The 27729-nt window shown below is 39.0% G+C and overlaps 1 protein-coding gene across 2 annotated transcripts in view; it reads left to right on the top strand.

Moving 5' to 3' along the window:
• The first annotated feature begins 13530 nt into the window (after nt 1-13530).
• zmp:0000001168 (signal-induced proliferation-associated 1-like protein 2) overlaps nt 13531-27729 on the top strand; it is a 71774-nt gene continuing 57575 nt past the window's right edge. The window contains exon 1 of one of the 2 annotated variants that reach the window (XM_053617724.1): nt 13531-13945. The gene's annotated coding sequence lies outside the window, so the exon portion shown is untranslated. The other variant, XM_053617725.1, reaches the window with a different exon arrangement.

Here is a 27729-nt window from a genome sequence, read left to right as displayed (position 1 = left end):
GAACCCCTGCGTCCATTTATCTTAACAGAGGAATGTGTGTGTGTGTGTGTGTGTGTGTGTGTGTGTACGCAGTGTAAATATAAAAATGACCATTTTAAAATTAAATAATAGCACTTAATATGAATATTAACTGCTTAATTCAGTTAGACTAGAATAAACTATAATTAGTAAGATTGTTTATATAATTAAATTATAATTGAATTAATTATTCGTGCAAGCATGTGAATAAGTTCAATTTGTATGGAAACTTGGCCAAATACAATATTGTTTTTCCAATAATCGAAAAAAACAACCCTCCACGACACACACACACACACACACACACAATAAAAGAGCTACAGGGAACCAGATGTACTTGTTATATTATAGATCTAAAGCATATCTTATGTAACATAATAGTAGGCATATGGCAGTTTTGTAATGGTGACACATTCATTCATTTTCCAGTCACTCTTAGACCAGACTAAGCTTAATGATATTACTTGCTGTAGTAATATCCTAAAATTAAATTATAATTCGATAAATATTTTATTATTAAATAATGCATAAATAAACAAGGTCTGGAGTGCGAGGGGGAAAAGGTAAATTGGACAGAAAATAGGCTTACTGCTAGTCCATGTATACATTTCCATTCAAATATTTGTAAAGTGAGTGAGAATGGAATCATGACTGAGGAGCAAAAACGTTGGAAAATTCCTCAGCCAACAAACACAGACCGCTCCATCTAATTTCACACCCCCAACGCCAAACGTCTGATCCGGACAATGGCAAGGGTCTGTCATCTTATTGTGGCCGAAATGAACCATTTTCATCACACGTCCACAATCTGGCGAAGAAGGCGGTCACGCGCCCGTGGCTCCGCCCACCGTTAGTGACTCTTCGATCAGCTCGCGCATTGCGACGCTTCTCAAGTGCGCCGACAAAAATAAGGGCTGAGATCGATTAGCAGGCGGGTTCAGCGTGATGAACGGCATTGCTTGGGGTTCTTTTTTTGTGTCGACTTGAATCAATGAGCATAAATCTAACGAAATGTGAACGACTGTCATATATTATTCTTTTCAGTTATTCATGCTGTTCGCCTGGTTATGTCTTATCATACTCGGACTAATCTAATCTTATCTAATCTAATCCATAGCCTATAGGTTAAAAAGTAAGTACTAAGTGTCTTAAGGCAAAACAGTAGCCTACTGGAGGGATGGAAAAAAAATTTGTGCAAAAGATTATCATCTGAAGGTTGACATTGAAACTTTCATAAGATAAAGACTGAATTATTTTATTGATTTACACTGAACCTTCCTCAGATCAAGTGGACCCAAACATGCCCCTAAAATGTAGTGAAATAGAACAGATTTATAATAAATTCAGAATTTGCAAACAATTTGATAGTTTTAGTATTATAGTACTATTTACATAAATTGTTTTTTATTTGATAATTAGTCATATTTCTCTTTTATTTGTGATCCAAATATCATTGTCAGTTAAGTAATAAGCAAAATTATTTACACACACACACACACACACACTATATATATATATATATATATATATATATATATATATATATATATATATATATATATATATATATATATATATGAATGATTAAATGCTGTGATTGTAAAAATAAATTGGCCCTACTTTATATATCCATGGAGCCAAGCACCACATTCTCACCACTGGTTGAAAAACCCCATATTTTTCTCCATTTAAAAAATTATAATTATAATTATTTTTTAAAATAATTACTTCATTTTGCATTATATCCAGACATCCGGAATTCTATAAACAATATATTTGTGCAATAATTTTAGTGGGTCTTCGGATTGACTCATCCATGAACTCTAATGAAAAGCTTCTGAAAAGCTCCTGAAATAAAACACACAACAATGTTTCTGTTGTTTTAGAAGCCAGCCAAGGTAGCATTTCAGGGATGAACCCGCATGTTTTCGCAGGATTCCCCTTTCCTCCCTCCGTCTTCTATCAGTTGCTGCCCGTTGACCCCGACACCTCCTTCCCTCATCCACCGCAAGCGCGTTCTGTCTTTCCGCAGCCGTTACGCGCGGAGTTTCCCCCAACCAGTCTGTCGTCTCGAGGGAACGCTGATTGTTATTGGATCCCCCCTCGCCCCCAGATCCCCCCCCCTACTTTTTGGCCTCTGGGGGGGGGGGATCGGGAAACAAAAAGACGGGAAAGAGAGCGCAAGCGATGTGCGGAGTGTGCGTGTGTGAGCGCGCGCGTGTATGGGTGCGTGTGTGTGTGTGTGTGTGTGTGTCGATTCCCGCTCCCCATTCTTTCACTTTTTTTCGCCTTTGTTGGAATCGGGAGGCTGCGCGTGTGCCTTCGAAGCCGCACGCCACGCGCGTACCCTGACCTCCACGACCCGGATTTGCATAAAGCTGGAAAACTGAATTGGGGGCCGGGACACACACACACACACACACACACACACACACACAAGCTAATGCGCCCTTTCAGTACTAACTTAATGAGCAGGCGGATGTGATTTCTATAATTGAGCAAAACTGACAAAATGCTCTGATTATAATGAATCGCAGAGAAGGAGCTTGGAGCATTTTACTTTTAGATTACACAAGTACGAAACAACAGAACAAAATACTTTATAGCTTTAACACACACACACACACACACACAGGCCACGTAGCACACAAAATCATATACATTACAGAATAATAAACAATTTTCTCTCAAATATAAGCCTATATTTTTCTATAACCTACCAAATGTAACTTTTTTTATTGAACTGATTTTCCCTCTGCCCTGCTCAGTGGTTTTGAAAGAATGTGTGTAGCAGCTCTTGACTGCCTCGGGGGAAACCAGACTGCACACAACAGATTGATAACACACAAATCCCTTCCGTTAAATGCCTGGGCTGGGTCTGGTATCTTGCAGATGGCTCAACACTGTTCATACTGTTTTTATTTATTAACATATAAGTGTGTGTTGTATTAAAATACCTACTTTCTAGAAAACGGATAGGCTTGTCTACTTTTATACCACATTAGATTAGATTACTCAAGACTCTTCAGCCGCCATCTTTTTTCCTTTTGGCTTCACCAGTATGTCTCCAACTCACCTAAGACAAAAGTAACTAAGCAACTAAACAAATCTTTTCATATTTTGCATTCCAATTCCAGTTGGAACCAAGAAGGGGTTTTTCAGCCTGATGCCATAGGAGAACCTTTTTAAGTTGCACAAAGAACCTTTTACTCTCATGTTCTTTAGCGAACAGTCTATTTACTGGTGCTTCAAAGAACCCACAAATGATTCTTCACAGCAGTGCCACAAGAAACCACGTTATCTTAAGTTCTCTTAAAAAAACAAAAAAACCTTAGTCAGTGCTTTAAGGAACCAAGGTAAGATTCTTAAGAGTGATTCCAAGAGAACCTTTTCCAGTCCCACAACGAACTACATAGGGTTTACTTTAACTTTTGTTAAGGGATAATACCTTGAAGAACCAATAGAAGAAATTAAAAAAAAAACAAAAAAAAAACGAAAAAACAAAACCATATAGCTCAATTCAAGAACCATGTACAATGAAAAATGGTTCTTGACAAGAAGAAGGTTCTTTGCAGAACCTGTGGTGCTGTAAAGAACAAGTGAAAAACCACTGAAGAAGTTGAAATAGAAATTATTTACCATGTTACAGTTGTACAACTATAACATGATAAATCATACATAACCAATTCGAAGAAATCAGCTGAGGTTCTGCTGGGGAACTTTTCTTTTTTTTTAAACCCTACTTTCGTTTCGGATTCATTGTACGGTGAACATGTAGCAGGTCAGGAAGCGAGTTTTTAATCTTTCTTCTTCTTCTTCTTAAATAAATATTAATGTCAGACGTGAATTTGAACGAAAGCAATTGCTAACTGTTTACATTGTTTACATAGCTACAAAATCAACATGGTGTCTTGTATAGGCTATTTTATCTATATGGCTACCAGCATGTCAGAATAATATGAAAAGAATGTATAGGTAGCCTATTGTGTATTATAGTTTTGTTTACAAACTGAGAAAGAGAGAGAGATTTACACCTATCCCTGTCCATCATTTTACACTGATTCGAATAAATAGTAAAATATAAGTGTTCGAATTGTGTCTTATTTAACTAGAATTGTATTGTTTTTTACTTATTTAACTAGATTTGTATCTTATTTAACTAGAATTGTATCTTGTTTAATTGTATCTTACTTATCTTATTTATCAATTAGAATTGTATCTTATGCTGCATAAATGACGAAACAACGAAAATGAATATATAGACTACAGAACAGGATTATATATATTTATTCACAGACTACAACACGACATTTCATACGCGCCGGGCTTCATTATGGGATGCCGGTGTCTTGTTGCTACGGGGAACGACGCCGTGAAGCGCTCTGATTGGCCAGCAGCGCCTCGCGAGCCATGTGCGTCCCGTGCCGTCCTTCATTTGCATACAGCTGTACTGTAGTTACCGCGCGTGAATACAGCCTGTGGAGAACAAAAGAAGAAGCAAACGGACAATGAGCTGCTCCGCAATCTGCTTTGGGTTTTCTACAGGAGCCCGCTGAAAGGGCTAGAGTACAGAAGGAGGGTGTGTATTGTAAAGCCGCAAATTGTGATCAATTAGGAGGGGCTGACAGCGGTTACGCAAGTTGCCAAGATGCGTGTTGGGGAATTCTTATTTGGATTCCGGTGATGAAGGGCCGGGAGGAGGGCCTAAAGCCGTAGAAACAACCACCACATAACAAGAAATAGTACAATTTTAGAGGGGGGGGGGGGGGTCGGGGGCGTGTTCCTCGGGGTTATTTGGATAGTCTTTGTTTCCTACATGGAGCTTTTCCTGATAGGGAAACCCTCTGTTGTTTTATATATAGAGTCATACATAATGCCTTTAAAAACCCTTCAGCGAAAAGTTTAAATGAAGCAACATGTTCACCCCATTTGTTGGTCCCACGTCAGTTTTCAGTTCAATTTAAAAACAGCCCAAGCACACCAAAGTGCTGTACAGCTGAGAGGAATCAAGGTTAAAAAGATGCTTAAACATTGCAGCCCAAACAAAACAAAACACTCTAATAAATAGGGCTAGATACAGTCACATGCCAAGGAGAAAGATGGATCTTATGGCAGGATTTAAATACGTCAAGGGTTGAAGCAGATCTTACTCTAAAAGGTAGAGTATTCCACAGTCTAGGGGAAACCAGACTGCATTAGTTGGTCAAATAGCGCTCAGATGCAGACCTGCCAGGAGCGAGATGCAGTAGTCCAGTCTCAAAATGACAAGGGACTGAACAAGCACCTGACTGGCTTGTGTGGATAGAAGTGGATGAATCCTTTTGATGTTGTAAAGGAGAAATCGACATGAGCGCGTCAGATTAGCATTGTGAGAGTCTCACAAATAAGATAACCAACAACAAATTTTGAAACCACTGTCAAGCCTATTTTTTCTTTCCTAAATTCAATTATTACACACAGTATGGCCATCCCATAAAAACACAAACAAGCAATCTAGAGGTAGTGAAGCAGTACTAATTTATATCAGCTTACATTATGCCAAGCATTTAAAAAACACCAGAAGTGCAAAGCTGCCAGTAAATATCTACTTTTCACTCATAAAAGTACATTAAATGCAGAAGAGAGGTAACAAAAGATTTTTTTTTTGCCATTTTTCATGGACCTATCACTTCAGACATGCCAATCAGCCTACCAGGCATGTCTTTGGACTGGGGGAGGAAACCACAGTACCCAGAGGAAACCCCCGCAGCACAGGGAGAACATGTAAACTCCACACACACACAGGGCCACAGTGGGAATCAAACCCCCAACCCTGGAGGTGTGAGGCAAACGTGCTAACCACTAAGCCACCGTGTACCCCAATGTCTAATATGTGTGTTTGTTGGGGTTTTTTTAAAACTTAAATACTCAGGTAGTTTAAAAAAATACCAACATACCTGAGATTTAACCATACTATATTTCATACAAATATATTAAAGCATATTTAATTAAACTTATTTTACCCCTATCTGTCATCTCAGGTTGACTGTGAAGTGTGACCACTGCACCAGAGCTAGTGCCAGGTTAACTCTCTCCACCTTATTGTGAAAAATAGGAGAAAAAACTTTGAGAGGAAAAGGACAGTTGAATATCCATGATTACCCCAAGGTTGCATGCAGTAGCCAAAGGTGAGATCAGAGAGTTGTCCAGGGAGATCACAAGATCCTGACATGGGGATGAATCACCTGGATGAACAGCAGTTCAATTTTGCTGGGATTACAATTCAGCATGATGAGATGTCTGCCAGACATGCTGAGATCTGAGTGGAAACATGTGTGTCTGATGGAGAAAGGAGAGGATGAGTTAATTGTCATCTGCATAGCAGTGATATGAAAACCCACTTGAGTATATAACTTCACCAAGAGATAGAGTATAGAGGGAGAACAGAAGAGGACCAAGTACTGAGTCTTGTGGGACACCAGTGAAGAGTCTGCTGGAGCAGATATGGATCCCGTCTACATAACCTGATATGACCAACCTTCCAGGTAGGAACCATACCACAGCTGTGCTGTGCCACGAATTCCAAAACTCATGAGGATGAACAAGAGAATGTTGTGGTTGACTGTGTCAGAAGCTGCTGAAAGGTCAAGGAGGATGAGGACTGATGACAGTTTGGCTGATCTAGCAGCATGTAGCTTCTCATTGATGGCCAAAACAGCTCTGAGGAATGTGCTGCTTTGAAGCCAGACTGGTTAGGATTTTGGAGGTTGTTCTGTGAGAGACAGAGAGACAATATATTGGAGATAGTGTTTTTGAGGATTTTAGAAAGAAAAGAGAGAAGTGATACCACTCGGTACTTGCTTGTCAGTACTACTTACTTGTCTGAGAGATCCAGAGAGGGTTTCTTCAGGTTGGGAATAATCCTTGCTCTCTTGAATGTAGTTGGTATATGACCAGATAATATGGAGCCACTGTTGATAGTAGTGATGAAGGGGAAGAGGTCTTTGAGAAAGTCTGGAGCATTGTGGAAGGCATTGGATCCAATGGCCAGGTGGTAGGATTGCAGGACAAGATGACTTGCATGATATTTTCTGTTGCTAGATTAGAAAAATGTGCCAGTGAAAGAAAAGGAGAATCCTGAGTAGCAGTGTAGGAATTGGGCGAGGATTGAAATTCTGGTAGATTTTTCAATATTTCCATCATAAAAGATGGCAAAGTCTTTAGCAGTCAGGAAGGGCCAGTGAGTTAAGTAGTGGAAAAAAAAAGCTGTGGAGCTTGCGAGGATCTTGTGCAGAAGTTTCCAGCTTTTCTTTGTAGAAGGCAGTCTTAGCATAAGTCACCTGTGTGGAGTTGTGATTTCTTCCACATCTCTGTCGTTCTTCATTTTCTCTACATAGAACCATGCAACTTAGTTTTTATCTCTCAGAAAGGGTTTAGAAAGTTAAGAACTACTCAGAACCTTTAAGAACCTTTAAAAAAGGTTCTTTCCCCCCTAAGAATGTTATGGAGCTTTGAAGCTGACAAAAGAATTCGAATTTTGTACATTATGTGTATTATATGTCAAAACACATGCTTAAATGAATTCTGTTGTCTGACAAAGTAAAAACTGAACTAAAACTGAAAATCATCAAAAGCGGAACTGTTTGACCTAAATGGGAACTAAATGCAGCATGTCGAACACAAAAGGAACACATGAAGCCAGACTGGTTAGGATTTTGGAGGTTGTTCTGTGAGAGACAGAGAGACAGAGGGACAGCTGATTGTAGATAGTGTTTTTGAGGAATTTAGAAAGAAAAGAGAGGTGATACCGGTCAATACTTGCTTGCCACTTGTCACTTGCATGATCTTTTCTGTTGCTAGATTAGAAAGTAAATGCAGCATGTCCAACACAAAAGCTACACAGGGGAAGCTTAACTGAATAGACAAACTTGGTTAGAATGACTTGTTCAAATCTACAGTCTTCCCTATATCACAAAAATGTGTGCCATGAAACCAAAACTACCCATATTAGTTGCTTTTTGGTCTGACATGCACTGTGAATTGTGGACCTTATTCACACAGGTGTGTGCTTTTCTAAATCATGTCTAGTCATTTGAAATTGCCATGGGTGAAGTTCAGAAAAGTTCAAGAGACATCTGAGCTCAGTCTGGAGTACCTAAATGAGATATTTTGAGGTTTTGATTTTTGGTAAATAAAAATAAAATAAAAAAAGAAGTAACATTTTTGCATTGTCGATATGGATTGTTGTGATTGTGTGTTAATTAATGACCAATTAAAACACTAAGTGTAATCAATTTTAAATTAAATATATAATACAATAAAGTGTCCAAATAGTGGATTTTCATGTATGCCATAATGAGAACCTGCATGAAGAATGCATAAAAGGTTATTTCTTTATGTTCATAAAGATAATTCCAGGTCTAAATATAAATTTCAATTTCAAAAGTTTTGTGACAGAAAAATAACGGGGGAAACGGATTTCATTAGCGGAACGAACAATTTTAAGAAAGAGGCTGTGAGAAAACAGGGCGATAGTCAAAAGCATTAAAAAAGTTCATGATTATGTAATCGCAGAGTGCTCCACAAAAAACACCGTTAGCACAAGCAGTGTCTCATGCATGTGAACTACATGACGAGACAGAATGGAAGGAGTTAAAAATAAAATTCAACACCACCTATATGATTGCATGTGAAGAGCTGCCTTTCAACAAATTTACCTCTCAGACATTACTAATGAAGGAAAATTGACTGGATGTGTACAAGACATACGTCAACAACACAGCATGTGCTTTGAGCAGGATGCATCTAGTTGAGATATTGCGTGTCCTACCAATTTTGGCTGTTCAGTGTAAACCTGGCTTTTCAGCTCAAAACTGGATAAAATCAAAAGTGCGCAATTCAACCTCGGAAGACTTGATCAGGATCAGCACAGAGGGCCCATCCCTTGAGAAGTTGAGAAGTCTGCCCATCCATTGAGAAGTCTGCAAAACACCTTTTTGTTTATTATAGGAGCCACTGGCTCCTTAATAGAATTTTTTTTTTTTATCTGGAGCCCTGCTTTTTACATAACACAATATAGACAGCTGCATGTTTACAGTTCTGGTTCTCTCTTGGCAGTTGTGACTCACATGAGCAACAAATTTATTCATTTCATTAAAACAAATCCAAACATTGAACGTGTTTTAAGCTCTAAAATAAGCTCAAAATAAAAGTATTTTAGATCATATTGCTTGACTGTTGATTTTGTTTACATATGTGACCTTGAAGTAACCCCAAAATAATCAGATTACATTACTTTCATATTGTGATACATGGATTACGTGACTGATTACATTTTTTATGAAGTAATTTGTAACTGTAACAGAATATATTTTTAAAGTAACCTTCCCAACCCTGTGTACCACCATCCTGCCAGCCCACAGCTCCAGGGCCCCTAGTTTGATCCTGAGCTCGAGTTACTGTCTATGTAGAGAATTGCATGTTCTCTCAATGTCCGTGTGGGTTTCTCTTGGGTTCTCCGGTTTCCTCCTGCTGTAGATTGGCTGAGATAAAGCGTCCCTAGGTCTGGGTCCACCAACCCTGAACAGGACAAAAGCGGTTACTGAAGATACGGAATGTAAAGGTGCAGTACCAATACTGTCCGCTAGATGTCGATTATTAAGATGACATTATTTTATTTACAGTAATGCCAGAGCTCGATCAAAACGTGACTGATATAACATGCAACAAATATATAAACTATATAAATAACGACACAAATGCTACAAACAACAACAGCTTATTATAGACCTTTGTTTTGTGGTGATACTCGCAAGAATACCGTGTCGACTTGTTTTTATGCCTTTTGACCTGCAGAGGGAGACATAACGCCATCAAGAGAGTTCAACAAAAACCGGAAGTAACTGTGGCTTAAATTCATGTTTAAATTCACAGTAAAATCTAATAACGTCTGTAGTACTATTATAGGAAATTAATCCTGTGGAAGAAATACAAATGTTGTATATTGCTTAGTATTGTGCATATCCTGTTTTATTTTAATGTACTTTGATACACAACAGCAATCAAAACTCAACCGTCAACTTAATATTTTATGGTAAGCCTTCAGAATAGTAGACAATGTTTTATTAAATATTACCCACTAATTCTGATGTCTCTTAATATCAGTAAACCCAAACGTTTTAAAGTAACTGTGTCAACTGACTAGTTGATTATAAGGGAAGATAACTGAACTTTCTGACCACAGATTCCCTAAAAGATTAGCCAGCTAGCCTCTTCTTACTTCCATTAGTGCCTTTGTTCCCTGATCATATTTGTAATATTAATTCTCCTTGCTAATTCCCTTTTTATACAGTTTGACCAGAGTGTGGTTAAACATGATCAGTTGAGACAAGCGAGAGAAAATAATGCAGTCAAATACTCTAAAATGTCTGTTTTACTGTGAAAACTGTCACCACAAGAAAAACTTGCTTCAAAATCGCAGGTTTGTTCCAGTTGCTAGCGGGTGTTGTATATGTGTGCCCATGTTATAACTGCATTAGCAGTGCCGTAAAGAGAGTAAACCTCATTGTAAGTATCATTAAGTATCATGTGTTATGAGCCACAAATTACAATTCAGACACCAGCCTCTCTCACTTCTCTTTTTTGTTTGACAGCTCTTATCTTTCTTATCATTGAGTGTCTAGAGCTGGAAGTAATAACAGCCGGATATTCTTTGGTGCCTAACGTTGGGGGTGTGATGAGGTATGTTGTATCTGTGATGAAATATGACATGTCTGTGATGATGTATGAGCATGAAAACTTCTGACAAATCCAGCCTGGCACCTGACAGCTTTGATAGTGAATTCTGTTACAGGAGTGCCAGGATGACTTACAGCAGCTCAGGAACATCATAGCTTAGAGTATATTTTCCTCTAAACCAATGAGCCTATATAAGAACCCAACCATACAACCAAGAAACATCTCCAAAGCATCAATGATAACAATATTTTACATAGTCCCCCCCCCCCCCCCACACACACACAGTCCCATTTCTTTGCGTTTCATTACAGTAATGAAATTTAGCTGTTTTTTAACTACAACAACAGACCAGATGAAACTTGGTAATGTACTGTATTTTGTAAGATGCTCTTAGGAAAGCTTGTTATGTGGTGAGTAATCACTGATTTTGACAAACCTGACAAACCAAGAATGAAAAACAATTGTGCAATTCTGAAACTTTGGGGTCATCTTTGGGGTGGGGGTTGGTATGCTCATGCATCCAATTGATGGAAAGTCTCACAGAAAATGGAAAACCTTGACTGTGATGACTGCCATTAAAATTGTTTCTGTATTTTTTATTACTTCTCGTTCAGGTCAGCAACCATCTGTTCCTTTTGTTTTGTGCTTTCCGAATGGTAATGGATGATGAAAGAATTTTACTCATGTGCAACCACATATTTGGCCAAAGGCCACAACATTTTCAAGAATGTTTTCCAAAAAAGCAATTTCACACACACTGTACTTACATCTAATTATCCATAAGGGTATAAAATATATAAATGTGCATAACTTTACATATTCTTAAGGGGTAGCAATAAATTTGCCTCTGTTTTTGAGATAAAACGCTATTATTAAAAAAGTTTTGAAAATGAGTTTTATTAGATTAATGCTCATTAGTTTCTTCAACCCTTTTAATGATCCATTTAATGATTCATCTTTGTGGATAATGTATATTTTATACATTAATTATTAGTCATTCTTTTGAAGGGTGCCATTAAATCTGGAGTCACGGTTCGAGATGTGTGTGATGTTGCTTCTTTTGGTTTGCCTCATTTTATGCTCCTGTACGTTCCTGTAAACATAATATTTTGTCTCATTGTATACACTATGCATGGGTATAAATGAGACGACAAGAAAAATTCTAGTACATTCTTTATAAAAAATAATCCGCAACTGCGTTTATGTCTGTAGAGTTTGGAGGTGAACGACAGAGAGGACGCTTCCGTTAAGCTATTGCATATAATAAATGTTACTACACTGTGACACTGAGGTGTGCTGAGACAAAATGCAACAGTACATTAGGTGAATTTTGGTTCAGCCTGAAATATGTCTGTTGTGCCCCTGGTTGGGGCAAACCATGCCACAGAGAGAGAGAGAGAGAGAGAGAGAGAGAGACAGGGAAATATTTTGGAGCAGGAGTCTGGAAAAGACAAATTAAATGCAACATAATCCTCCGTGGCGAACGGCTGTTAATTTGATGTTGAGAAGGAGGCGGGGTGGAGGGCGCTCACAGAGGCGTGCAGAATTCTGCACACACACGCACACACACACACACACACACACACTGGCAATCTGCTGCTTGACTGACACCATCGCTCTGGCATGGTGACACAATCAGAGCAGGGATGCACACTATAAACCCTATACACCCTACACCACACTCATCTTTATGGATAAGGAATAGATAATGATTTTGCTGATAGGATTTAAACACACACACACACACACACACACACACACACACACACACACACACACCTATACACCTTTACCACATCTCACAAGCTTTTACATTAACACACATACAGGCATGGAAATCTTAAAAAGGCTTTAAAATACATGTGTATTGTGTGCACTTAGTCACAATGTGATTATAAATCAATTCCTAAAGCATCTTGATCTTATTTTAATTTCCATAGCCTACATTATGTTTTCCCCTGTATATGTATCCACTTTGTCTGCTTGAACACATATTATGAATATTTTTAGTATTGTCATGGGCAAAACCTGTTCAAGCTTTATTATAGCTTTTAATTGTGCAAGCAAATTTTTATTATTATTATTATTATTATTAATAGTAGTAGTAGTAGTAGTAGTAATAGTAGTAGTAATAGTAGTAGTATTGAAAATTATTATTGTTTGACTAAAAAAGTTGTTTGTTTTATACAAATTAGTTTTTGCTCATCCATTTAAAGGATGACATGGTGCCCATAATTACGAATTATGGAGCTGACTGTATATAGAATGAAGAATGCATGAAGATGAGTAGAAGATGGTGGATATTTGATCCAAAGGAATGTTAAAAAAAAAATATCTGTAACATTAATGTTCATGATTTATTGATGAATCATAATAATAATTGACTCCTTGAGATCTTCTTTGCTTAAGAAAGCTTTTTCATCTTTCTTGATTTAGGCACGTAAGACTAGCGTTCATATTTATAAAGGTACAAAATTATAGGCTCAATAATGCTGTTAAATACTAAGTATTAAATACTAAATAATACGTTTTATCATGATGTATTGAATGCATCGAATGTTGAATCTGTCAAGATCGAATCCTGATTAATCCTTTGAGAAGAATTGACTCATTTCTCATCAGTATGAATCATCAGATCATTCGTATAGAAAGAATGAAAGAGGGAATATAGATAGACATTGTAGGTAGACCTTTTTTACTGGTGTCTGTTGCAATTTCTGTCTCTAAGAGAGCTACAGAGAGAGGGAGGAACACAGTGAGAGAGAAAGAGAGAGAGAGAGAGAGAGAGAGAGAGAAGCAGGGAGGTGGGGGAAGAGAGCAGCAGGGGATGTAATCACAGCAGCAGCAGGAGGAGGGGGTTGGTCTTAGTGTGATGTGAATGGAATCAGGAGTGAGAGAAAGAGAGATAGAGAGAGAGAGAGAGAAAGAAAGAGAGAGAGAGAGAGAGAGAGAGAGAGTACAAATCAACCTGCCTCAGTCTGAACAACGGGGACACAATAAGCCAGGGAGAAGGCTCTGAGCAGGCAGGCAGGATTTTCTTGTTCTAGAGACAATCACACTCAAAAAGGAGAAAAGAAGACAAGACAGCAACATAGAGAGAGGTAGAGAGAGAAGGAGAGTAGATAGCAGAAAAATGCTGTCATGGAAGAAAGAGGGGAGACAACAGAGAACAGCAGGATGGAATAAGGACAGGGCAAGCAGACATGCAGAGGTAAGACCATTTCTATTAAACACACACACACACACACACAGTTTGTAAGCTGATCTGGGACAAGACGCTTTGCTCATTTTTGCTGAGACCCCAATTACTTCCCCTGCCTTGTGTGTGTGTGTGTGTGTGTGCGTGCATGATTGTGAAGCAGAAATAGAAAATAAGCTACGAGAATCGAAAAGAGGATGTGTGAAACACAGTGAGGGGAAATGCTTAGGAGGAAATGATGTCGAGGGCTCAGTGCTCGCTTTCGCACTGGCTGCTGTTGTCTCAGAGAGAGAGAGAGAGAGAGAGAGAGACATACACACACACACACACACATATACACACACACTCACACACCGACACACAGCACTTTTATGACATTGACACGGAGCCACTGCAGACCTTGCCGTGAGGACTGCAAAGCTGCAGGACCTGAGGACGTGGAGCAGGTGAAGACAGAGAGAGGGAGAGAGAAAGAGAGAGAGAGAGAGAGAGAGAGAGAATGATAGAAACAGAACCAGTCCCACAAAGGTAAGATGGATATTCCTCTCTTTTTGTGCTTGCACAAAGTCAAATCTTGCAGATGGAACAAGGGATGGAGGGATGAATGTGAAGGAGGTGTAAAATGTAAAAACTGGGGAAGGCAGTGCACATGACATGCAGAAACAATAAGAAATGGAGAGATGCCGCTAAATCACTTCCGCTCTTCTGAAAGATGAGGGTGTTGTTTTCAAGGTGGCACATAGAGGGGAAAAAAAGAAAGGATGCAGATGTATTTTATTTCCCCCCACCTTTTTCCTCCTTTTCTCTCTGGAATGCACTGAGGAAAATAAAGATATATTAAAAGACGGAGGGATGAATGGAGATAAGGAGGCATCTTATGTAACCAAGAGCAATAAAGACTAGAGCAAGGGTGCATGCCTTTTCATAATGGCACTTCACGCTGTATGTGTGGGTGTGCGTGTGTGTGTGTGTGTGTGTGTGTGTGTGTGTGTGTGTGTGTGAATGCGTGTGTATGTTAGATGATGTGGTTGTAGTTCCACCGCACAATGACATGCCATTTCAGGATAAATGCATTAGCCTTTGGCGTAGGTTTGTTAACAATATAACAACCCTCTCTCTTTACACTATACATCATCTCCTGTAGTGCAGTGGCCTTGTGTATGCACGTCTCATTCTCATTTCTTCCCCCTACACCAAACCACATAAAGCCTGATCCGAGATCAGCTCCAGAATCAAACATTCCACTCACAAATGAATCATTTATCTCGCAGCAAATCAGAGTGTGTGTTAATCTGCAGCATGGCGTCAGCTCACTCAGCTGGGAGCTCTGTGTATCCTTCCGCATTTATCGGAAGTGTTGAACATATGTCAGTCTGCGTTGGTCGCGATCCCCTGCTGCTCACAACATCTCCGTTCCGCACTGATCAGGGATCAGCGTTTTGTCCACGCTCATGTAACGCACCAAAGCAAGAGATGCTGATCCAGGATCAGTGGTAAAAGGTGGAGAAATTCCATCCATCCATTCATCTGCTTTGTGGGAAGCGGCACTACAGAGGTCATGCTTGAAAAACGTGTTGTTAACCCCGGAGTTAATGTGCGCCTGGCTGGATTGATTAGATGATGGAATGTGAGCAACACAGACATTATGCATGTGCATGTACAGGCTTACAGATTGCATATACATACACACATATTCCTATCGGTTGAATTGTAAAATACTTGTAAGGAGGATAATGGGTTAAATGGTGATAGACCCACAGTCTAACCCTGAGGGATTCTACAGGGCATCCCAAAAGTCTCCATACATAGGAGACTATGTATTCCAGCACCACGTCGGTTGTGCTTCCGTCAGTGGACGTCCGCTTCTCGGTCGGTCCGTAACACTTCCAGTCTTTTTGAATTTGTTAACAAGTTTGGCAACAATGTCGTGTGAGATGTGCTTGCCATTTTTCCTTGCAACCTTGCGACAGCTTCCTGATCCAGCCATGCAAAAGTTTTCAATACGTTCATCTTCATTCTTAAAGACTCTCTGAAAAAAAAAAATTATGTAAACTAAGTATGAAAAAATTGGGAAGACATTTAGCTAAAAAGTGTTTATTTCCCCTGATAATGTATGGAGACTTTTGGGACACCCTGTAGAAATGTAAATGTGCATTGGGTGAAGTTGAGTAAATTGGGCCACTTTTTTTTTTTTGGTAGATTTCTTCACCAGTCTCCAAAAAAAGCAATGCCATACAGGTTTTTGAGTGGTGCAAAAGTAGTGTGTTAACCCTATCATCCAGTATATCATGGGTTCAAATCCCAACAATGCCACAGCCATCTGTGGCTGGGAGCAAAGTGGTGGAAAGGATAGCCTACTCTCTCCCTTTCAATCACAGTGACACCAGCCAATTGTGAGCATCTGTGAACTTATGTATGTAGAAGAGGGTTGACAGCACTTTCCTGCAGTATGAGCAGCAGTTTGAAAAGATGCTGTTGGTAGCGATTGATCGTTCATGAATGATTTTGAACGAATCTTTTATATGATTCGGGAATAACGAGTTGTTTCAGAGAGTGATTCGGTCAATTTGTGTTGGCCGTGAACGTGCAGCATCCTTCCGCTCATTTGTAACGTAAAAACCACAAAGGATCTGTCCGAGTCTTTAGAGCCTCAGCCTATGCGGCTGTCAAGTGACAAAAGAACGAACGTCTCGGACCAGAAGACCCAGTTGATTGGTGAATGAATCATTTCTGTTTCTCATAATTTGTCCTTGGTTGCTTTATAATTTTTTTCCTTATTTGGAATATGATCAAAGCTTGTGTAAGTAGACGTGTTGGGGGAATTTGGCTATTGAAAATGTAACAATTTAATTTAATTGTGCTCAAATGAATGAAATGAAGGAAATGACGAATAAAGATTTGTTTATTTTGCTGAACAAGACTCAAAGATCCAAGTCAGTAAAATGCTCCAATCTTCCCATCAATAGCTATTGGTTGGCTTCATGTGTCTTAGAGAAAGCACCTGCCTTCACCCTCCCTAGTTGGTAACTGAGCACTGGCTAGGAATTTGCAGGAGCCTAAACTGGGGGGGTTGAAGCAACGCCACACTACAGACCATCAAATCATTTGCTATCGAATACTGTTGCAAAATTCAAAGAGGACGCTTGAAAATTATCTTGCCCATTTCACCTGAAATGGCCTTACAGACAATTAGTTTGCTAGTTAGCAAGCCCGATGTATTGAACGTAATTAAATATTGCATAATTTAAAAAAACCCTCCCAAATTTTAACCTCAGTTTAATTGCTTTTGTAAGTACGTCTTTAACCAACCTGATCTCATAAGACCTTTATACAAATTTGAACAAACAAGAGTGGTTGAAACACTAACTCTGCCTACAACCCTAACCCTAACCTTAACCTTAACGTTAACCTTCATATAATTTTAGATGAACAAGTGGTGTGAATTTTACAAATTTGCAAGTGAGCATAGAAGTATTGAAATTAGCTTTTTCTCTCTTAAAAAAAGTTTATACATTTTATTTGATCGACAAAATTGCTCAATATAGTCCACTGCCTTACCAATAAAACCCTGAATTTTAACATGGCCGCCTCCTTAGTAGGTGCATGTGTGTTTTACTCTGTTACAAATAATGCGTGATACCTCGAATGCAATTTGATTTCAAAATTTGATTTAAATTTTTTTTATTAAAATAATTACATCATTAACATTTTGATTTTTGTCCATTTTTTTTTTAAACTGGGGAGAGGACGTTTGCTTGCACCCCCCCACCACATCATATTCCAACCCTACCATATTCCCACAGGGAAATGCCTATTCGCAACATCAATATTTTTTTTCTTTTTCTTTTATTCACAGTTGTATTCTAATTATTTAGCTCTAAGATTTTACAGATCTGCTTCCCACATGGAAAATATGTCATGTTATACCGGCAGTGGAAATATACTGTAGGTTGGAATGCTCTACCTTTTAAAAAATATTTTACACAAATAGAGAATTATCTTTTCCAGGTTGTAAAAGTAGAGCATACTTACATAAAGGCTCACGCTAACATTGTCACTTTCCACTCTGCAGGAGTAAAATAAATAAAAATAATAATAATAATAATAATAAAATGTCAGTCAGTAAATAAAGAAATAAATAGACACACAGACTGATAGATAGATAGATAGATAGATAGATAGATCCAAATACATCTTTACTTCTTTAGGTTGTAAAAATATGATATACTTTAAAGTAAAATACCTAACATTTTCTCAATGCCTCATTTTCACTGTGGTGAAAAAGGTTCCACTCTAAAGGAGCAAAGAAACACCAACAAAAATAAAACATAGTGTTTCAGGAAAGCACTACATCAGGCCTGTGTCAAAGCTGAATAAGGCCTACTGGGCTTTAAAGCAAGCTTTCAATTTACATAATAAATGAAGCCAGTCAAAAATGTCAACAGCAGCAGAGTGTTAGATAAGTGCAGAACCTGTGATGTATGGTCAGCTGAGTGTTAGACACACCTACTGCTACACATGCGCACACACACACACACACACACACACACACACACAAAGAAAACCAGAGTTTTTCCCCATGTAAATATCTATCCATGATGAATGCCTGTAATGTCTTCTTTTCTTTTATTAAAATCCGCACCATTAGCTATTGCATTTGTAATTCATGCTGTAAATTTCACCTCAGCGACACTGATGTGGCTCGAGTGTTTTTACAGCTCAGAGAAAGAATTTGAGCAAATGTTCATTGCAGGCTGAAATTTATAAGAAGTGCTTACATTTCTCCCCTTATCTCTTGTTATACCTGTGAAAATGAAGTCAGTGTTCAAATGTAAAAATACAGTGAGCTGTAATGGAACTTCCTTTTACAGGAAATGTTATGCCTCACTGTCTCACGCCAGAATTCTAAACTTGGTGTGTGTTAAAATGGCACGCTTAAATATTAGATGCTTTGACCTAAATGATGGGAATCGGTGCAGGCAGTACAGTACAGTAAGGCGGATGATAGAGACTTGTGTTTTATACACTATAGTGTGTTTTCTGTTTTAGACAGTTAGACGGCGGGCTGTTTGAGCTGCAATATTGCGTTAATGTGTGTCTGTTTAGGCATATGCACTGTATGTCTCACACTCTCCATCTGTCTGATCAGACATATCATTTTCTGTAGCCCAAGCTCCAGAGACAAACAATCGCCCTTTGCTGTTATAATAACCTCCACTCTTCTGAGAAGGCTTTCCACTACATTTTGGAGCGTGGCTGTGGGGATTTGTGATCATTCAGCCACAAGAGCATTAGTTAGGTCAGGCAGTGATGTTGGGTGAGGAGGTCTGGGGTGCAGTCAGCATTCCAGTTCATCCCAACGGTGTTGAGGATGAGGTCAGGGCTCTGTGCAGGACACTCGAGTTCTTCCTCTCCAACCTTGGCAAACCATTGTTGCATCTCAATTCACATAGTCATACTATGCACTAAAACTATGTACTCTTTTTGTGAAGAAAAAGTGCATACTGTTGCGTGTGCAGCAAAAGAGTATGGGACATACTAACATGTCATGTAAAGGAAGAGAACGTTGTTGCATAGATACACACACTTTCACCATAAACAGATCCCACGTTGCATTTCAGTTTCTTTCCATGCATTATTCCTTATATAATTTCTAATCTATAATTTAATTTACCATTCCCTTGGTTTATTTTTCCACATTTCATTTACACCTCTCTAAAATCTTCATTTACACCTCTCTCTCTAAAATGGCAAAGCAAACCATCACAAAACTCCTCCTCCCTCGCGCAAGGTGTTGTGGGCAATATTAGTTGAAAATGTCTCCACGGATCCACACTTCGAAAATCTACAGGAAATAGTAGACCATTCAGGTACCTTTGGGATACTCATTTCAACATACTACGATCTGGGACTCACTAATTCAAATCTTGGATACTATTTAGGACGGATAGTAGGCGAATTGGGACGCTGTGCATGTCTTCAAGGAGCTCGTTTTATCTACAAGGGCATAGTCATGCTGGAACATATTTGGGGCCCCTTAGTTCCAGTGATGGGAAATTGTAATGCTACAGCATACAAAAACATTCTATACAATTGTGTGCTTTCAACTTTGTCGCAACAGTTTGCGACCAGTGTGATGGTCATGTGTCCACAAACCTTTGACCATATCAACAATTACATGCATTTTTAATCTGTTTAATGATGAGTATCCACCACAAAATTCCCCGTGTAAGTTGTTACTATAGAAACAACACCTTTGATAATATATTAGAACAAGTGCATTATTGAAGTTTATAATTTCTGTATAACAGCATATAACAGGTCTGAAGTGTGTTACCCTGCATATACCACAGTGATTTCCCAACGATTACAATGCTTCTCTGTCTTGAAGACTTTCCCATTGCTGGGAAACGTTGCAAAGCACCAGGGGTGTTACAAAGCACTGAAACCTGAAACTCTTTCTATAAACGTTAAATAAATATGTACTAGCAAAGAAAAAAATGTCTCCACATGAATTATAATAGCTTTTCTTTGCTAAACCACATTAAAAATCTGTTTATTATTAATCTTAGATTATGTGGTGTCTGCCATGCAAGCCCCTTTGTATGAGAAACAATAGCGAGTGCATTAATATAAACGTATTGCCGGATTTACTGTCTAAGCCATGCGGTAATACTAAAATAATGCACACTTTCTGCCCAATCAGATTGGACAATTCAGCCATGCAGTAGTATAATATAAACCTGTGACTTTCCTTGCAACCAGCAATATTGTCAGAGCTTCTGTTATGAAAAATGTAATCAAAAATCATATTCCAAAATTCAACAGCAATACATATTGTTCAGTGTAGACCCAAATCGATTTGTGTGCACACGTTGTGTATCAAGATTTCCAACCGCCTCTTTAGGGTACATTTCTAGACCCCATTCTCCACTCCTCGACCTTGAACAAAAGCGAAGGCATGCTGCATTAACTGAAGAAGAAAAGACTCCTTCCATTAGTGCAGCGTTTTCCCAAAGCGCTTGTTTGCTTTGCGGACCAGGATTCTCTACCTTGTATAAGCCAGAGTGGAGCATTATTGCAATAAGGATAACAGAGGCTCGTTTGTAGCTCCTTGCACAGCAATAAAAAAGCAATGAACCATGGAGCGGAGGGGAAAATGAAGATCTTTTATTGTTTTTTTTGTTTTGTTTTTTTTAATACAGTACATGGTATACCCCTTCTGATGGGTTTGCTGCTTACAAGGATAATGGTTCATCTCGTATGGGATTTGCGCTCCAAGCTAGCTTTATTAAATACACTGGATGACTTTGGATGAATTTACATATCAAATCACTTCCATGTTCAAGCTTCCGGGTAGCTGAGTTTTGCATAAAAGCCGCCACTAAGAGGAATTTTCCTAGTGATCCCATCAGCACAAATAACATGCGTGTCTTACTGTAACTATACCCGCAATAGCCTTTCGACAACTACTTCTGTTACATTACAGCATTTAGCAAAGACTCTTACACACTGAAGAATGGACATAAAAAAGAGAATCATTAAATCCAATGCCTGCAGAAGAGTTAGAGTTAAGTGTAAAAGTTTGCGCTGAAATTTAATGCTGTTTTTCTAATCTTGTTTTTAGATGCTTTATACACATCTAGCTTTAATGTTCTTATTCGACTGGCAGATAAATTTGCTTCTTTCTATAAATAGATGCTTAAAATTAAGCGGCTCAGTGGCTTAGTGGTTAGCATGGTTGCCTCACACCCCTGGGGTTGGGGATTCGAATCCCGCCTCTGCCCTGCGTGCGTGGAGCTTGCATATTCTCCCAGATTTTCAGGGGTTTCCTCTGGGTTCTCTAGTTTCCTCCCCCAGTCCAAAGAAATTTGTTGTAGGCTGGTTGGCATCTCTAAATTGTCCATAGGGTGTGAGAGTGTGTGCAATTGTGCGCCATCCCACCCCATCCAGGGTGTCCTCTGCCTTGTTCCCCGAGTTCCCCGGGATAGGATAAGCGGTACAGAAAATCGATGAATGAATATAACACTAGATAATTCTTACTATATTCAAGACAGTTTCACTTAAAAAGATGTAAAAAATTTTTTAGTGTTGAACTGATATCATTGAACTTTTTGTTCACTCATAATATTTTAACATACATGTTTTTCACCACTTTTGTGACTTTTCGTTGTATATGCCATAGTAATCTCTTTATCTTTTTTATTTTATCACAAGGGGTATGCAAACCTTTGCACTCAACTTTATGTGTTCTGAAATGCTATTCCTATTTGTGACTGAGTGATAACTAGTTGGTGCAGTAATGGCAGTACATCCCATCCCTCCACACATATATTCACACACACACACACACACACACACACACACAACCGTACTGGATTACTGAAGAGAGAACAAAGCTTTCCAGAGCGGCTCAGATGGAGAGGATCAATAAAGTCGATCAATGTCACTTCATCAGATGTGATCGATGAGTTTCATTTCTGCTTATCTCCAACCCCCCACACCTCTTCAAAGCTGAAATGGTTACAGGAGATTTGTGTGAATACATTTCATGTGAACAAAATCAAATCGTATGCAAAAATCACATGAAAATAAATGAATTACGTGTAAAAGTCACACGATTCGTTTATTTTCAGGAAAAAACATAACATGTAAAGCATCTAAAATGTTTCAGTTTGACATGTTAATTATGTGCTCATTCATTCATTCATATGACTCTTCTGTAAGGGTTAATTTAGGAATTTAAGATTTGAATAATTGGAGGCTGTAATTTAACTTTAACCAGAGTACTGATTTAAATTAGTATTTGTGTATTTGCTTATTCTTTTAGTGCTTATGAATGGGTGTTATGTACTCTGGCAAAAGAAATGTCAGAAAGATGAATTATAAATTCCTACAGTAGCAGAATAAGGAGTGGTGCGAGAGGTTTACTCTTGAGGACAGAGCTGGTGTATGAGCGAAAGCGTCTGGAGAGAGTGATGGAGGAGGTTTAAGTCTCTCCACTGAGACCCTAATCGGCTCATGGTGACACGAATGCCTGTGTCTGCTTTTGTCACCAGTCCTGTGGCACCGTGTTACTCAAGAGAGCTCAATTCCCCCCCCCCCCCTCTCTCTCTCTCTATTCTGTCTCACTCTTTATCTGTCTCTCAGCCCTCTCAATCTCCAGCAAGAAAGCTTTCCAGTCTGTCTGTCTCTCACTCTTTCTCTCTGCTGTGTCTGCGGAAGTCATCCTCAGATTTATGTTCATCCCTTAGCACCGGCTGAGCATAGAGCCTGCATAATGGAGGCTGAGGACAAAAAGAATAGAAGAGACAGAGAAGGACAAGGTAACGATAGACAAAAAGTGAGAAATAGCTGATTCTTATTATTTATGTATCTTATTATCTGTATCTATGTCTATGTATCTATCTATCTATCTATCTATCTCTATCCATCCATCCATTTATTTTCTATACTACTTGTCCTACAGGGTCTGTGAATGTGTATGTGATCCTACAATCACATACACATTCACACACCCATTCACACACTATGGACACTTTAGACATGCCAATCAGCCTACCATGCATGTCTTTGGACTGGGGGAGGAAACCGGAGTGTATATATATATATATATATATATATATATATATATATATATATATATATATATATATATATATATATATATATATATATATATATAAATGCAGTTTCAACCAAACAGTAAACAGATCTTGCAATCAGAAATCTAAATTATGTTACAGTCTCCTATTCACACATTTGGTGGCAAATGAAACAAATCCAATGCACACATACATTTTAATGGCAACAAAGGCAAAGTTGACACTCCAAGCTTCTTTGTAAAATTTAGATTTTTTTTACTCAGATCAGAACTATCTTTCTTGATGGTTAACATTCATAATTGCATGTGACCCATATCTGTCTTTAATGTGAATGCGCAGTCCCCTGAAACACCCTCCAATGGCACATCAATATCATTATTTGTGAAACAATCCACCATAGTACAAGAAACAAATGGACACACTAGCGGAAATGGATATACTAGCGCAAGTCTGTGTCACAATTTGCTCTGGAGATCATAGCCACATTCTTTTTGGCCCTTTCTTGGATAATTGTTTTGACACTACACAGTTTTGGTAGCAATCCATTCATTTCCCCAAATACACTATATAGCCAAAAGTATGTGGACACCTGACAGTAACACCCAAAGAGGGTCTTCTCCAAACCAATGACAGTGCCCCATGCTAGGAGTCCAATCTTATCCGCAAAGGACCTGTGTGGGTGCAGGTTTTCATTCCAATCAAGCAGGAGCCACATCTGATTAATCAGTTGATCTTGGCTTTCAATAGACATAGGTGTGACTTCTGCTTGGTTAGAATGAAAACCTGCACCCACACCAGCCCTTTCTGGATAAGATTGGACATCCCTGCTCTATGCATAAAGCGATCTCCATGAAGACATGGTTTGACAAGGTTGGAGTGGAAGAACTCGAGTGGTCTGCAGAAAGCCCTGGCCTCAACCCCACTAAACACCTTGGAATTAATTGGAACACCAAATTCACACCTGGCCTTCTTGCCATCACCTCTTGTTGGTGAGTGGGCACAAATTCCCATAGCCATGTTCCAAAACTTATTGGAAAGCCTTCCCAAAACAGTGGAGGTTTTTATAGCAGCAAAGGGGGACCAGCATCATATTAATGCCCATGGTCTTGGAATGGGATGTTCAATGATCAGGTGCCCACATACTTTTGGCCATATAGTGTATCTAGTAAAGCACTAATTTCCCCAGTGCAGTGTACACTATTGCTGTCCTCCATTGTTGTTCTGCCATGCTGCTGACAGTGGATGATGACAACAACAGTGATTTGAGCATGCGCATTGGGAAAAAGCCAAATGAGTGGCTATCTGACCATTCTAATTCTTGTCACATGGCCACATATTGGATATGTGTCCATTCTAGGACCACATAGAAAAGTGGCCCAGGTCTGATTTGGATTTTTGTGTCCACACATTCCTGAATAAAATAAGATCTGTGTCACATTAAAGTGGAAATTTTGATTTTTGTCACTTTAACCTGGTAATGTGAACATAGCCAAAAACTTAATGTATTTCTAGATAGTGTAATATTTCATTAGAAAGCCTGTGTAGTGGGAATACACAGGGCCATTTTCATCCCACTGGTTTACATATTAATCTGCATTCAGGGAAGTAACCTTGCTAGTTAATGTTTGAGAAAGAAAATACTGGTTTGCTAGTTTCCGTGTGTGACACCACACTACACTGTTTAGGCACTTCTCTGAATATGAGGCAAAAAAAAAAAAAGTCCCTCGTTAACGTGACCTTTTCGACAATCGGGCACATCAAGAGGCAAAATGCAATGCAAATGCCTTTTTTATCCGCTGACAAATGGCCATTATTGTGGTAGAGCTTCAGCGCAGTGAGGAGGAAAAGAGATGATGGTTATTGCAGCAGCATCTCGTAGCATCTCACATCATCACTGTGTCTCCCTGCTGTCAGCGAGCGTGCGATGATCAAAACCACAAAATCACACTGCAAATGTGTCTGAAAGGGAAAAACAGAGACATCACTTTCAATTGAGAGAATCTGCAGAGCGTTCAGTATTAGCGCTTGATTCCTGTACTGCAGCTGAGAGAGAGAGAGAGAGAGAGAGAGAGAGAGAGAGATGATGATGTCTTCAGTGAAGAAATGATGTCTGTAGTAATTGGCATTTTAAAGCCCTCGGCTGAATTACTAAGAATAGAGAGCGAGAGAGAGAGAGAGTGAGAGAGAGAGAAGAGAGAGAGAGAGAGAGAAGGGTAGTTTAGTTGCACGATGGTTTATATTTGAGCTCTGTCCTCTCTATGCAGGAAATGCAGACAGGATGTGACCTCGTTCGTTGGTGGTTGAGCACTTTTGGTGTGGCCTTGGCATTGCCCAGGCCAGTTTAAACCTGCAGACTGAGCAGAAAGCTTTTTTTTGTGCTTTCTTTCTCTAAACCATCAGTTACTACTCCATTTCTACATCTGATCTTCCTCCCAGTTTCTTTACTCTTCTTTTTACTTGTTTATTTTTGAAAGAGGCCAACATTTCATTTTCAATATCCACTGACATCTAAGTGTATAAATACTTACAGTTTCCTCAACATGTACTGATGCTAATTATTCTTGTGTTAAGATTTATTTAGTTTTTCGTGTTTTGGGGGGGGGGGGGGGGGGCGTGTTGGATCACAGGTTTTTCAGCTGCGCTCATAACAGTTGTGGTTGCATCTGGGCAGCGTTAACAAGTCTATTTAGTTTTGCCAGACATATGAGCTAATTATGTCAACGGTTTGGGGCATTTTTGCATATATTAGCTTAGTTGTGTAAACAATAAAACACTCCGTTGAATGCTTTTATAAGAAAATATCAAAATTTCACAGTGCGAAGAGTTTTCCCAGGCTGCCACACATATTATTGTAGTCACCAATCCAATAATCACATTTTTCAGACTAGTGCTACTTTAAAGGCACTTAATTTAGATGGAACACATTGGAGTTTTTTTAGTTTTTGGGGTTTGTGCTTGCTTTGGCCTACAAATCTGGCTCTGGAGCTCTAGATCTGGCAAGCTGTTCCTAGATCAGCACTCTTCTACATTACTCGATGTATCGACACAGCTTCCACTGTTAGCAGTGTCTAGACATTACATTATGATCTCATTTAACATTGATTTCAAGAGGGATCAATGTGGTTGCATTACATTTTTACTTTTGCTGCCTAGCGGCACATAGATACAGTGACTCGAGAACCAAGAGAGTGGGTTTTCTAGCTCAGGCTTATGCTAAATACCAGAGTACACACACACACACACACACACACACACACACACAGAAGGCGTTTGTGAGCCGTTTCAATTTACTTCTGTCTGCCTCCTGACAATTGCCCGATTGTTTAAGTTCAGTTATGCTGCTCTCGAGTCCAGCTGTGATCTGATAAAGGTGCTTTTCAAGAGTGGCCAGCCGATTAAAGAGATGGAGAGAAACAGAGGAACAGAGTAATTGACAGACACAGAGAGATAGATCAGGCTTTAGTTCGCCTGTATCTTGTTAAGTTCCCACCCACACTGACAAATCACACAACTTGTACATTTACATACGTGTTTATCAAACCACATAAATAAAACACTCAGATCTGATGCTAATAGATTGCATGAAAAGAAAACAGTAGCACTGAATCTTACAGTTAGATCAGAGAGTAATACAGAGCACAGTTCATACAGTATCCATGTATGCATCCAATCAATTAATTTATCAATGAATCTTTATAATAATCTATCCATCCATTCGTCCACTTATCCTACAGGGTTGCGAGGAACCTGGAGCATATTCCAGGGAGCATGGGGCACAAGGCAGGGTACACCCTGGACAGGGTGCCAAGTGCCAATCCATCGCAGGGCACTGTAATAATATATTCCCTTGTATTTTCTCTACCTTTCTTATTTCATTTCAGTAACTTTAAGTGCTTCAAAATGAAATGTGCATTGCAGTCAAAAAAACAAACAAAAAAACCCCAACAAGCAACATAATTATTTCACATATAGGCATTATGTACTCCCAAGTGTCATAATTGAATAACCCAATGGCCCTGAGTGAAAAAAAAAGGCCCTGGGTGAAAATATATTTTAGATGCTTCAATCTGCAGCTACATTGAGTGAGTGGTATGGACAGCTAAGTATAGACCTCACTTTCTAGGTTACTTGATGGATAAATATGTCACTAAATGCTTGATCTCGACCTTTTACTGCGGTAACAATGCAGCT

Source organism: Ictalurus furcatus, chromosome 28 (genome assembly GCF_023375685.1).
Source record: "Ictalurus furcatus strain D&B chromosome 28, Billie_1.0, whole genome shotgun sequence".
In the NCBI taxonomy this organism is placed as follows: Eukaryota; Metazoa; Chordata; class Actinopteri; order Siluriformes; family Ictaluridae; genus Ictalurus; species Ictalurus furcatus.
The sequence above is the reverse complement of the archived record's forward strand: the minus strand, read 5'-3'. Positions and strand labels throughout refer to the sequence as shown.